A 13309-nucleotide genomic window follows, 5' to 3' on the forward strand; every position below is an offset into this window, starting at 1 on the left:
TAAAGCCTCAGCTTTCAGCCTTGTCAGGAAGAGTAATTCAACACCAGCCAATTTCATGAGTCAGCTCCTCGCTCTCTGTCAATTGGTTGGCTCCAGCGACTGGCTTGGCCCTGGGATTCAATGGAAATCGAAATGCAATGCCTGTTTTTCATGAACTTAAACATGACAAAGGGGAAGTGAAACCTGACAGTCGGAAACAAACATTCCAGGCTCAGTTCGGGCAAGAGCCTGACATTTGCAAAACAGCGCAGTATTTTATTTAACACATCAGAGAAGTACCAAATATTATTAATCACCTTATTCCATGACTGCAGAGGAAGCTGGAGCAATGAGAGGTTATCATCACCAAAGAGAATGAGGAGAAAGTGCTGAACCACCGCCTCTGATGCAATACACCTTCAAAGCGTTTCACCATGGGAAAGGCACAGCAGTGCCAGTGAAACGTGGCCTCATTTAATCTCCTGGAAACAACAGACACGTTTCTTGCTCTGAAATCTTTGAGGTTCCAGTGCTTTGTGGTTTTTAGACCCTTTGCTATCATTATTATTTGAATCTGAAGTCTAAAAAGAAAATGCCATGTGGAAGTTAAAATAAAAAATATTAGCACATTCTGAAACTGGTTGCACTTGAAAGCTAAGAGTAAATACTTGTGATCATATTCAGACCCTGAGAACAGCTGGATTATGCCTAGGACAAATCAGGAAATGTGTATTTCCTGAGAAATCAGCTTTGTTTATTTCATCAGGAGAGGAGGAAAGGAGAATTTAGACCAAACAGTCATGAAACAAACAAAACTGTACATAGCATCAAATGTCTCTGAGTGTGTAAAGTCTGAGGTAGGGTGGAAAGCTACCAGAAATGTTGGTAGCCTTGAAGTCAACAGCAAAATTCCCACCAGCAGGTTCCTGCAGAAGCCAGGTCTCACTCCACAAGTCCTTTTAGTTACAGCCCTGCAGGTGACCGGTGTGCATTACCTTGGGCAGAGGATTTTCACCTCATAGTCCCTTCTAAAGCACTTCTCAGACATTAATGAATTAAATCTCACAACATTCCTCTGCATCAGGTCATTATTGTTATGATGGCAAGTCCACCCCCAACCTCTGAGCCCACCTGGCAATTGCTTCATCCTCTCCACATTACAGTAAGCAGCAACATTTCCCAGCCTGGCCTGAAAGGGAGCGCAGGGCTGTAGCTCTGCTCTTTCCTCCTGCTTGGTTTCATTAACACAGGAAACAACAATCAAATAAATCTCCCTGCTTTTGGCTCCTCTCTGGCTTAGCACAGGTTGGGAGCTGGGCCAGGGACCGTTCCCAGGGGGCAGCCTGCAGGAAGCCCCCCTGTTTTGAAGGGTAAGGAGTTTATTAACCAGCTGGCCTCCATGCCCAAGTTCCCACGCGTGTTTAATTCACTATTGTGTGTGATGCAAGTCGTCTCTGGAGTGCCCAGGCCTCAGCCAGTCAGACTGGGTAACCCCAAGGCTGTGGAACACCTACATGCTTTTCCTCTCTATAGGTGACGAGGGCACGGAGGGGAGGGGTGGAGGAATGATGTAAAACCAGGTCTTTTCCCATCAGGGAGCCAAGGCATGATCAAGGCACAAAATAAACCTAGCCTAATTAGCAGAGACTGAAAGGTTGCAGAAGGAGAGGGGTCCTCACCTGCTGGGAGAGGGATGCACCCCAGCTAACTTTGGGAAATTAAACGTTTGATTGGGAGCTCAAATCTCACTATTGAGCTGGTAGGAAAAGCTGCTAATTCCAGATGGCAATTCAAAGTGCCCAAATTTGCAACTGAACTTGCTGGGTTGGTTTTTTTATAGAAACATAGAATTGTTTGGGTTGGAAGGGACCTTAAAGATTATCTTGTTCCAACCCCCCTGCCATGGGCAGGGACACCTCCCACCAGATCAGGTTGCTCAAAGCCCCATCCAGCCTGGTCTTGAACACTTCCCAGGGATGAGGCATCAACAGTTTCTCTGGGCAACATATTCCAGTGTCTCACCAACCTCACAGTAAAGAGTTTCTTTCCAGTATCTAATCTAAATCTCCCCTCTTCCAACTTAAAACCATTACCCCTCACCCTATCTCTACACTCCCTGATAAAGAGTCCCTCCCCATCTCTTCTGTGGGATCCCTTTCGGTGCTAGAAGGCTGCTAGAAGGTCTCCCCAGAGCCTTCTCTTCTCCAGGCTGAACAACCCCAGCTCTTTCAGTCTGTCCTCACAGGAGAGGTGCTCCAGCCCTCAAGGGATCCTGATCCTCCCCAACACCTAAACTGACTAGTCAGAGCTCACTGCAGCTCAGTATCCTTTCTGGTGTCCCCAGGCTCAGGGGATGAAGAGGAGAAGAGGGATAGGTCAGTGCATGCCCAGGGTTTGCCTTGGTATGGAGCTGGGATGGACTCAGAGTCGGACAGACAGGACTCAAGACTTCCAGAGGGTTTCTCAGTTAAAATATAACCTCGGTTAGGTGTGTAGGTACTGTCTAACCTAGATTCTTGCAATCACAGTGGTCAGAGACACGTGTGACCACTGCCATGAGACCTGAAAGCAGAAAGCAGATTTAAAAAAAAAAAAAAGAAGAAATCAAAACTTTTCATTTAGATGTGGTGTTGGGGGATATGGTGTAGGGGAGAACTTTGTAGAGTAGGGTAGACGGTTGGACTCGATGATCCCAAGGGTCTTTTTCAACCTAAATGATTCTATGATTCTATATACAGATCTAGCAATCTGGGGAGAGACCTTTGTGTTTCCTGAACACTTTGGGTCCACAGTTCTTACTGCATCCTCATCTCTGGGCATTTTTCCTGGTTGCATGGGAAGGGAATGTTTATTTTTCACAGGAACTCATTGATTTGGTGATTTATCCTGGGCAGAGGTTTAAAGGGCCAGCACCAAAGGAGGTGATCTAGCTTCAGAAATGTCTCCACTCAGGAGTACGGCTTTTTATTTTTATTTATCTATTGCCCCACAATTCCTTGAAGCAGACTCAGCTCCTTCTTCTGCTTATTTTTAGTCGTGAACTGGAGCAGTGAAGGAGAAATCAGTGCGAGCTGAGCATGCATCTGTCATCACTAGCTGTCACAGCACCAGAGACGCCGTGTCCGTCCTTTGCCTCGCATCCGACATCGTCTCCAGCAATTACATCCCACTTTCCTTCAAAAAAAAAAAAAAAAAAAAACACCGCTTTCACTCCCAATCCCCAATACTATTGCATAAATACTCTAATTCTTCCTATAAGGAGATTGTGATGACTAGCCATAGTGGTCTTTAAAAAAAAAAAAAAAAAGACAGCTCAAATGAGGAAGTTCACAACATCAACAGGCTACAGAACTATTCTTGCTATGGTTAAATTAGCGTCAGGTTCTCTTGTCAGGGGTTTCTATGGAGACATTGCACTGTCCTGGCAGGCAGTGTATGCTTCATGCCAGCTATATTTATTTGTGTTTGTCAGTGAGCCAGAGTGGGCCAAGCCCTGCTCTGTCCATTTGGAGTTACACAGGATTCCTGCTGGCTCCCTCCGGCAGAGCTCTGGGCACCGATCAAGGAGGCGTGCCATTGTTTGCTACTAACGCTTTCTTGCAGGGTATATTTAATTCTTTGCAGCTCTTGGCCAAGTCTTCTGCAAAGAGAGGGGAGTGCTGGAAGCCCAGCTGGCTGCAGAGCTGTCCCGTAGCAGAGTTACGTTTGGTCCCGTGCTGGGTGTGTTGGGGCTGTGGGAGTACGGGGTGCCACGGAGCCGGCAGCATTGGATGGGTTGTTTGGGATGGCTGGACACGTCCCATGGACTGCAAGTGGGATGTCCCTGCTCCAAGGCAACCTGTGTGCTTCCTGAATGGCGCACTCTGTTAGTGACTGCCTGCAAGCCACCCTCTTACATCCCAATTTTAGATCGCTAGTAATTTCTCAACTACTGCGCTTATTTATAGCTGGATGTAAACTGCATAACTGATACTAACGGCTGTAGTCATTAACTGAGGTGGATTTCCACGTAAATGAGCTGCCATCAACTAGTCCCAGCTGGCATCTCCAGCTTCAGGGTGTGATGGGAACAGGACAAGTGCCAGGGAAGGCTTAGGGACCAAGAGGGAACTGAAAGGTGCCATGAAATCACTAGCTGCTGGCTAAAGTAGTGAGTTAAGAGGAGACTTGTTCATCATCTGAACCTGCTGGGTAAAGAGTGACCTGTGGCCACTGTTAAATGGACCACTCTGTTCCCTGGAGCTGTTTGACAGAGACCACGGGAGTATTTACTGACACAAATTTATGTGCGCACAGGACTGACAGCTGCTTTCTTCTGCCTGTCTACCTCCCCACCCCACTGCTGACAAAGGCAAAGCCCTTCTTCCAGGTGAGGGGAATGAGCAGTGAACAGAGGCAAAAGGTGGATGTGAGTCAAGGAGTCTGGGGAAATCCATCAGGAGCACAACCAGTGGGCAACTACAGTATTCAGAGCGCAGGACATGGGTCACCTTTCAAGAAGCTCTCCATGATATCCTCATCCTGCAGGCTCCTGCATCAAGGTTCATTGCTGAACATCTCTCTTCCAGCAGATCCAAGGGAATGGAAAGGCCCTTCTTTTAGCTCCAGAGAGGAGCTGAAATCAAAGGCATGAACACCCTTGGAGGACCCCTGTGTAACCATCTTGAGATGCTTCCTATTTCTGACTCTCGGGCTACATGAGTGAATACTCTTGCTGATGTGTGACATCATGTGTGTGACATCATGTGTGACATCATATAAACATTATATGTTTATAGGAAAGTTTCAGCCCCAGTCCCTCACTTTCCAGATCAGACTAATGCTTGTATATGGCTTCCTCACCACATTATTTAATGAGCTGATCCCAGCTCCAAGTGATCCTAGTGAAGAGGTGATGCATGGCCCAGAAACCACGGGCCAGCCCCTGGCATGGTGTTCTCATCTCTGCTCTGCACTTGTAAATCTCTAGGAGCAGCTGCTCTGGCTTGTACCCTGTTTCCAAGGCTCTGCTCTGAGCCTGATCGAGAAGGGATGCATTGACTCTTTCCCAAAGTGGGCTCGTCCAGAAAGTGTTGACCCAGCTGTGTGTTTGGGTGCAAATATAGCCAGATGCGATGCAGCCACTTTATTCCCCTTGGCACACTGATGGTACACCTTAGCCACAGAAGTCCACATTGTTCTCTGAAGAACAAACCTCGCACTGGAGAATTATCCTCTTCACAGGAACAAACAGGACTCGAACACATGGCCAAGCGGGATGAGGCACCGAGGTCCAAATTCTGCCGAGTGTGTGACCACAGCAGGACATGCTGGACTGTCACAAAACAATCCAAGGAGGTTGAAATCCTTCCTACTGCACCATAGCGATGGGATGATGTCCTGGAGGAGAAACGTAGAGTCAGTCGCTCTGAGCCAAGCTGAAGACCAATCCAATCACATATTTTGTCCCTTAACAGTGGCCACCGATGGGTGCCTAGAGGAGGGTAAAAGGGGGCATCCATCTGCATCCTTATTCCCTTGGTATGTGCTGCCAGGTTCTGGCAATCTGTAGCAACTGACTGCAAAATGCAGGTTAAGACATTTTTAAGAGTAGGTAAAATCAGCATTCTCCCATGCTATTTTGGGGTTAAAAATGCACTCTTGCCTATACATTTTGGAGTGGCACTTTTCCCATTTATGCCTGGGTTGGGCAGCCTGATTCCTGCAAGTGAGATGGCAAATTCTGCTCCTCTCATAGCTGAACTGTGTAATAGATGTAACTTGTATTAATTTCCATACCATACTATATTTAATAATTTTCCTAATTATATGCCGAGAGACCAGAGCAGTTAATTTGAAGAGTTCCATGAATTTCTACACACTTGCAACCTTTGGCATGAATATAATTAAGTTTTATTAACATAATTAATACTTATGGTAAAAAAAAAGAGGACTGCTATCATTTTACTCTTGTATTTTGGATATGAGTTGAGATCACGATACTGTAACCACAAGCAACAAATCAGAGCGTGATAGATGGATTTGCCTTCATTAGCAGCTAATGGTGACAGCCTTTAAATTTACTTGGGAGGAAGAATTGATGGCATAGAAAGCTGACTTCGGAGTCTGATGGTTTTATTTCATGGAGAGGAGAGTTAATAAATCTTCATGCTGCTCTGATTAATGATTCTGGAAAGCGTCTCTCCAGATTCTTGGAAACTTTCCTGAAAAGGAGCAGTGAGCTGGTCAAGGAAGTAAATAATGCTCACAAATGAAAAGCTGTCCGATAAATTCATCTCCAAGCAGGCACCAGGCCAGGTGTGTGTTCCCCCGTCTTTGCCATCAGAGGGGTAAGCACTTGAGCATGGTTCATGGGCAAGATTTGCAGTAGGTGGTTAGAAAAGTAACACAGGCCTCTGGGAGCGTGGAATTGGCTCCAATCTCTGCAACAGGCTCTCTGCAACAGGCTCTCTGCAGCTTCCTTGGCCAATGCACTTAATTTGCACCAGTGGGTGCAAAACCAGTGCTTTTAACTCTTGAGTTTCTGGAGGAAGCCCCCTGCCCATTCCCAGGGCTGACTCCAGTTCCCAGGAATCCCTGTGGGCATTGGGAAACCGGGTCTCGAAACTGGCCGGGTGCCCAGGGAGGGAGGGACGGGTGGAGGTGAAGCAACCTGGAGGCTTTCTTCCTTTCCCTGGGCAAGGAAAGGTGCTCCTCCCTCTCCAGCCACCTTAGCTTCCCTTACCTCTCCTTCTCAAAAGGGATTTTATTCTAATGGTTTGTTAATGAACGCCTTTATCTGATTGCAAGGCAGCTCCCTTTCGGGTTGACGACACCGGCGGTAAAAGGGGCCAACATTTCTTTGTGTCTCATTGGGGACGTGTGTCCCCGGCACACCTTTGCCGTATCGTTTGCCGAGCCGGAGCCCCGAGGCTGCTGGGTGCCATGCGAGCCTCTGCTTGCCCAAACTGAACCTGCCAGGGCTGCAGGACCACAGCCAGCCGAGCAGAAGAGACCTAGAGAAGGTTTTTGTCTGCAGTGGGGATTGAGATGTCCGGCAGCCTAATGAGGATAGAGCCTAACGATGCTCAGGGCTCGCTTCAGAGCTTGAGCTCCCTTTCAAAGCCCCCAGGAAACTAAAAAATAAAACTCAAAATGTTTTTACTTCAGGCTTTTTCTAAATAAAACAGTCCAATAACTTGGTTTAAAGAATGCTTTATTTAAAAATATACATAATTTTTTTTAGAGATGATTAAAACCAGTGTGAGAATGAGTGAAGAAAGGCTTATTTGGGGCTCAGTGAATCATTTCATTCAAACTGGGAGTCAAGCTTGCTTGGAAGTGTTTGCGGCTTCCCAGTCAATACACCAAGGCAGACAGACTCTTAGAAAAAAAATGTGAATTTGGAAAAAAGTTGAGAAAATTATCCCCTCCTGCTTTATTATTTTATTACAGCCAAATCATTGTGTTCCTGACAGCCTCGGCCTCAGCCCTGTGCTTATATTGAGCCAAATTAATCTTGCTGCCCCTGACCAACGCACGCAAAAGCACATGCTAAAAATATTGTGATTAGGACGCGTGATGAAGGAGAGAATAGAAATTCCACTTCTGCTCTCCGCCGGCTTCTCTGAGAGCTCACAGCATTAGCACTTTGCCTTTAGTATTGGGCTTGATTATATTATTTGGGGGGCAGGGGGGAGCAGGAGATGAGATTATTTCTGACTATAGCCTATTTTTAGGAGGCGATGCGATGGCAGGCACTGCGGAGACCTCTCTGCTTTGGCAAGCTGCTCTGCTGTCCCCGTGTGCAATCACTCCCAGCCTGTAATTCCCCTCGGCTAAACTGCAGGTAGCAGCCAAATTTGAGGGATTTTACCCCAAAGCTCAGCTGCTTGTGAATGAAAAAGCGAGGATGCAGGAGAAATGATCCATACAATTTCAGGGCAAGAAGAGCTGTTATGGCTCGCTGAGCGCCCGGAGAATATGGTGATGTGCAGCAACATAAAACCTGGAGCGAGATAGCCATCCGCCCCGACCTCCCGCTCTGCCCAGGCTCTGAAATTCCAGCCAGCAATTCCTCCCTCATGACTGGTAATTGAAAAAAATAGCCTTTCAGCAGGCATTTCACAGAGCCTCACGTGCTGCTTAAATCTGCTGGGGCCGCCTGGGCTTGCCTCAGGAAAGATGCTCTTCGGCAAAGGTCCTCAGAGCGTCCCTTCGTGTTGCCCCGGGGCTGGCAGCACGGCTGGGAGGTGGTGGTGTTCTCCTTCTCAGCCTCTCCAGGTTGTCTCCTCTGTCACACGAGCATCCTCTCCACGCGCCAGGAATAGGTACGTGGCGGAGACAGCACCGCTGGTCGCGTGCCAGTTGCCATGGAAATGCAGAGCAATGTATTCTAGAAGTTTTCCTGGAAGGGAAGATGGTTGGAGTGATCGGAGGGGGAGATGGAGGGCAAAGAGATGAGATCCAGCAGCTGGGTGGTGACCCATCAATGGCGCCATCTCCAGTGGCCATCCCAGGAGAAATCACTGCTCTGTGATTGTGCTCTGCACATTGTTCCATCCACTACCCATGAAGTCCGTTGCAAGCTTCAAGATTTTGGGATGCCACTCCCTTCTCCATCTCAGAGGCCTGACAGAGGGAGCTTTGGGGTCATTTATAAAGAATATGGGCTTTGTGGTTGGCTTTTGATGTGTTTTTTTGTGGGGGGCGGTAGGAGATGCTCTACATCCAGAAGATGGGAGTCACAAAAGGTAATTCAGGGATTTGCATCGAGCATGAGGTAGTACTGGCAGCTTGCAATCCATGGGTGCTCGTTGGGCAGCTGACTCTTTGGGTGCCAGCCTTTGTCCCTGCCCCTAACAGCATGGGGGGAAGCAGCAGCACTTCCCAGAGAGATTTCTTTAAAATACCCAACTCCATCTGCTGCTCAGCCCCCCCAAACAACAAACAGAAAATCCCAGGGACACTGTTGGCCAGAAGAGATGGAAATGCTGGGGAGCAAGGGGAGGCTGGCAGTGCTGTCAGATTGTTTTCTTCTTCCTGGCTTCCTGGGGGAAAAAAAACCAAAACAAAACAAAACACTTTTGAATTGCAGAAGCATCTTCTTGAATATTGAGGACCAGTGGCCCAGAGTCAACAAAGCTGCTTTCTTGCCCATGAGAGAAGCCCTTGGAAGAGGTTAGCAGTGAATTTCGTGGCTTCACCCGTCACCACAGACAGGTTTTGGTCACCAGGAGGAGGGAATTAGTAGCTTCATGTGAGCAGCCAGCAGATTTATTGCACACACCTCCATTTGCTCGGTGGCTCTTATGAAGCTGCAAGCGTGGGGGTGGTGGGCACTCTCCAAACAAACTGAAAGGGAGATTTCTTCACCTAAAACTTAGCTCATCTCACAGAGCAGAGGATTCTAAGGGTTCAGAGAGGAATCAGCCAGTGGAAAAATCCACTGAGGACTATTAAATATAAGGCATCAGTTCGAATGCAGAAGATACCTGAGCCGTGAATACTTGGGGCTTGGAGAAGACTCATGGAAACCACACTTTTCCCTGGATGTCTGTTGGCTTTGGACACGTAGGCCCAAGTTTGGCTGCCAGAGTAATATTGTCAGCCCATACTCAGCCCATCCTTTGAAAAAAATGGATTCCAGCCTCAAATCAGTGATGGTCATTTCTGCCCTTGCCAGAGGCTGCAGGGCTGCCTCCTCTTGCCCAGCCCTCACGCTGCAGTGAGAAAAGTGCTCCCTAGCCCTTCCCCCAGCAACTTGCTGGGTCATGGCTAGTCAAGGCAGGAGGACGAGAATATTTGCCTCCTTTCCACAGCAGCTTCTCCCTTGAAAAGGTCTGGGAGTCCCAGGAGCATTCAACCCCCTGCCAAAATCTCGCCAGACTGTAGGGAAGACCCCAGACCAAGCCTCCAAAGATGAAAGCTAAGGGAGAAATGGGACAAAGCCAAGAATTAAGGCTTGATTTCCATGCTATAACCCCAACTGGGAGCACAGACTGGAAAACTGGAGGGAAAAGAAGGGTGACGTGCCATTGCAATGGGTTGCATGCAGCACGATGGGATGGTCAGGAGAAAGGTGCCCCCCCTGGGACCAAGCTGGCACCCAGCTCTGTGGGGGAAACATCTGGGTGGATCAGCAGGAGCCAGCGAGGAGCTCACCAAGCAAGTGCTCGCCCTGGCTGGTGGAATCAGGCAGGCTCCTGGGGACCATGGCTTGTGCCAGCCGGTTCCAGATGGCAGGTGACTGGGGGAGTCCCGGGCTGGCAGCCTGTGCGCTGCGGCACGCTTGGAGGGCTGCAGTTCTGGGCGAGCTTGGGGGTGAGCCTGGGGCTGAGCAACCTGTGCCCTCCCAGAAAGCTCAGAGATGCTTTTTGGGCTCCCAGCATCACTGGAGCAAAAACGCTTCTTCCTTTGGGGTCGACGTTTGTTGCCCCAAGGATGCTCCCACCAGGGTGCAGGGAGGGAGCAGAAGATCGAAGGCCTTCTGCTTGGGTGAACTTCTGCTGCGAGGTGTGCCCCGCAGACACACACGGGGCTGCCACAGAGGCTTTCCAAACTGCTTCAGCTCTTAAAGACCTTAAGCAAAGCTTCCCGCAGCATCTCAGGGACTAGAGAAAGAGAGAGAGAACCCAAAAAACGGGTCAGAGCCTGAGCTGTGGTACCTTCCCGGGGTGCCTGCGTGTGGCAGGGGGGACCTGGCCACTGCACGGATTTCCTCTCCGTATTTTTATGACGACACATTTCACCCCAGGAAGGCTATCCCGCCTCCTCGCCAGCCAAGTGCCCCTTCTGGGAAGGGAAATGCTGTGCCAGCACCTGGTCCCGGAGCTTGGCTTTGGCCGTGGTCACGTTTCCCCATTACCTCATGCGTCGTGTCACCTCCACGGTTGGAGCTAACACAGCCGTGCTCCTCCCGTGGAAACTGCCGTCCAAGAGGGTCACTTTGGACTGTGTTTTTTGTTGTTTTTTTTAATAGAAGTGGGTCTCTATTTATCTCAAACTTAAAAGAAAAAGGCATGCATCCAGAGGAAGAAGGCACATTAGGCAGTACCTGTACAGCCACCCCTGTACAGTCTGCAGCGCTCTCCCAGGCAGACGAGGCATATATAAACCACACAATATTGTTTATTTTCTTGTCTGGGGAACTGAAATGTCGCCACTATTTTAGGATCATGTCTGAGGATGGAGAGAGGTTTACGAGAGCTGCCTCTGCCCCATGGTGGTAGCTGGCGACATTCCCATGGCATTTTAGGCTGGCATCATTGAAAAGGTGGGACAGTTTTTTCCATCTCCAGGAGAAGAGGAGAGCTGCTTGTCCTGGCAGCGGTTGTGCCAGGGATGTGCACAGCAGCAGGCAAAAGAGAGGATCTGGACTCAGAGGCTGGAGGCCCTACACATCCTAAGGCCTGTCATCCCCGTTAAAATGTGCCACAGCCAAATAAAATAAGAGCAACCAAGGTCTGATGGGTCCATCTAATGCAGCCAGGGAGAGGTGAAGAAGAGAGCAAGGGTCCTGAGGTCCATCCCTTGGTCAGGTCCCATAGGTGTCCAGCAGATCCCCTAAGCAGCAGTGGTGGTTATGTTTAGTAAGCCACAGATGGGCTGTTTTGAACCTGTTTACCATCTTGGTGCCCGCAATGTCCTGAAGCACTGAGTTCCAGCTTCATCACGTAGGGCTAAGTATTGCCTTTGGTTTGCCTGAAACTCACTTTCTGGCCATTGCACTGGGCTCCCCTCAGCTCCTGTGAGATTAGAAACGATTAATAATTGGATCCCACTCACCATTTCCACACTCTGATAATTTTCCAGATCTCTTTCCATCCCTTCTTTTATTTCCAACCTGAACCTTACAGCTCATTCCCTGACACTCCCTGAATCACCAGCCAGGCTTAATGCTTCTTTGCACCTCTTTGCCAACCATCTCAGTGCACTTTGCAGAGGCAACGGTGAACAGCCTGCCCCCAACATGGGGAAGCACTGCTAGACACATTTGCAAGTGATTTGCCCGAGGTAAGGCAGTGAGTCACTGCTGGAGCCAGGAATAGCACCGGAGCAGGGCCCCAGCCTCTGTGCCCCAGCTCGAGCATCTCTTGGCCCCGTGGACACGGATGCGGTCACTGCTGCACATCCCCAGTGGACCCAGCCCACCAGCAAGGGCTGTAAGCACATGGAGGCAGGGAAAACATGCAGGTAGAGAGGCCAGGGAGAGGTCCTCTCCTCATTTCTAACTCCTTTGCGTCCTACAGCTTTCTCCTGCAGATCCCGTTGCGGAGGTAACCTTCTCATCAGCCACCTTGCTCTCAGACACGGCAGGTTTGCACCCGTAAATATTTTTATAGATGTGTTTTGTAGTGGGCTCTGAACCCAACAGCCAGGTTGCCCAGAGAAAACCTTCTCCTCCTCATTCAAACTGCCTGTGTTGGATGCCTGTTGGTGATCTGCTCCCCAAAGCATCACTGCTTTTCCAGGATCAACTCCGAATCGATGCTGGAAATTTGTAAATCTCCAAACAACCAAGCAGGGAAAACAACAGCCTCCAGCCTTGCTTCACTGGAGACTTCACCCCACCACAGCAGCTGGGGGGAGGTCGGGAAGATGCTCAGGGCACTGCAGAGGGGGTGGAAGCACGGCCAGGATCCTGCCAAATCACTGCTTGTGTTGAGTCTACTCTTAAAACATCCTCCTTTGACAGGCCAGTGGGGTTTGCAGTGTGGATCTACCCTCTCCCAGCCCAAATCCGTGCCTATCGCTTGCCGGCCTGGGTGGGAGCCATGAACTGGGATGACTGGAACGCGGGGAGGGAGCTGGCCGCAGCCTTTGCCTTCTCTTTTTTGGCCGCTTGCTCGCTCGCAGGAGGAGCAGGCATCCACTTCACAGCTCCAAATCAAAGCAAATACAAAATGCCAGCAGAAAGTATTGCAAAATCAGGCACGGAAAGGAGGGGAGGGAAAAGGGGGGGGGGGATGAATAGCAAACCCAGCACCTTTCACGCTTCTAGAAGGAACAAGAGCAACAAAAGGCATTCAGAGGGAAAAAATAGCATAAGGCGAATAAGAGCCTGGGGAGATGTAAATCTGGAAGAACAGCAGCCCACGGTGGGAGGGGAGCCAAAGCCCCACTGCGCTGCTGCGGCGCAAGGGCCGGATCCGGAGGGGTGCCCAGCATTTCCCCCCCACCCCCCCTCCCCAAAAAGCTCCCCGGCCCGGCCGTGGGAACTGCAGAGCCAAAGCTGAAGGCGGGGGAAAAAGCAAAGAGTTGGGGGCACACGCGTGTGTTTGCACACCCCGTGCGCGTGCACGTGTGTGCGATGGTGGGGGGGGGGGTGCTTGCGGGCTGGCAGGGGTCT

General features: G+C 49.7%; 1 long non-coding RNA gene across 1 annotated transcript in view; it reads right to left on the reverse strand.

Moving 5' to 3' along the window:
- Positions 1-2967: 2967 nt before the first annotated feature.
- Positions 2968-13309, reverse strand: part of LOC106902904 — an 11352-nt gene continuing 1010 nt past the window's right edge. Inside the window, exons 2-3 of the long non-coding RNA XR_001414611.1 lie at positions 5174-5358; positions 2968-3153 (exon numbers count right to left, since the gene is read on the reverse strand). This is a non-coding gene — a long non-coding RNA (uncharacterized LOC106902904). The remainder of the gene's footprint in view (positions 3154-5173; positions 5359-13309) is intronic.

This window comes from Calidris pugnax, unplaced genomic scaffold (genome assembly GCF_001431845.1).
Source record: "Calidris pugnax isolate Ruff unplaced genomic scaffold, ASM143184v1 scaffold14, whole genome shotgun sequence".
Taxonomy (NCBI): domain Eukaryota; kingdom Metazoa; phylum Chordata; class Aves; order Charadriiformes; family Scolopacidae; genus Calidris; species Calidris pugnax.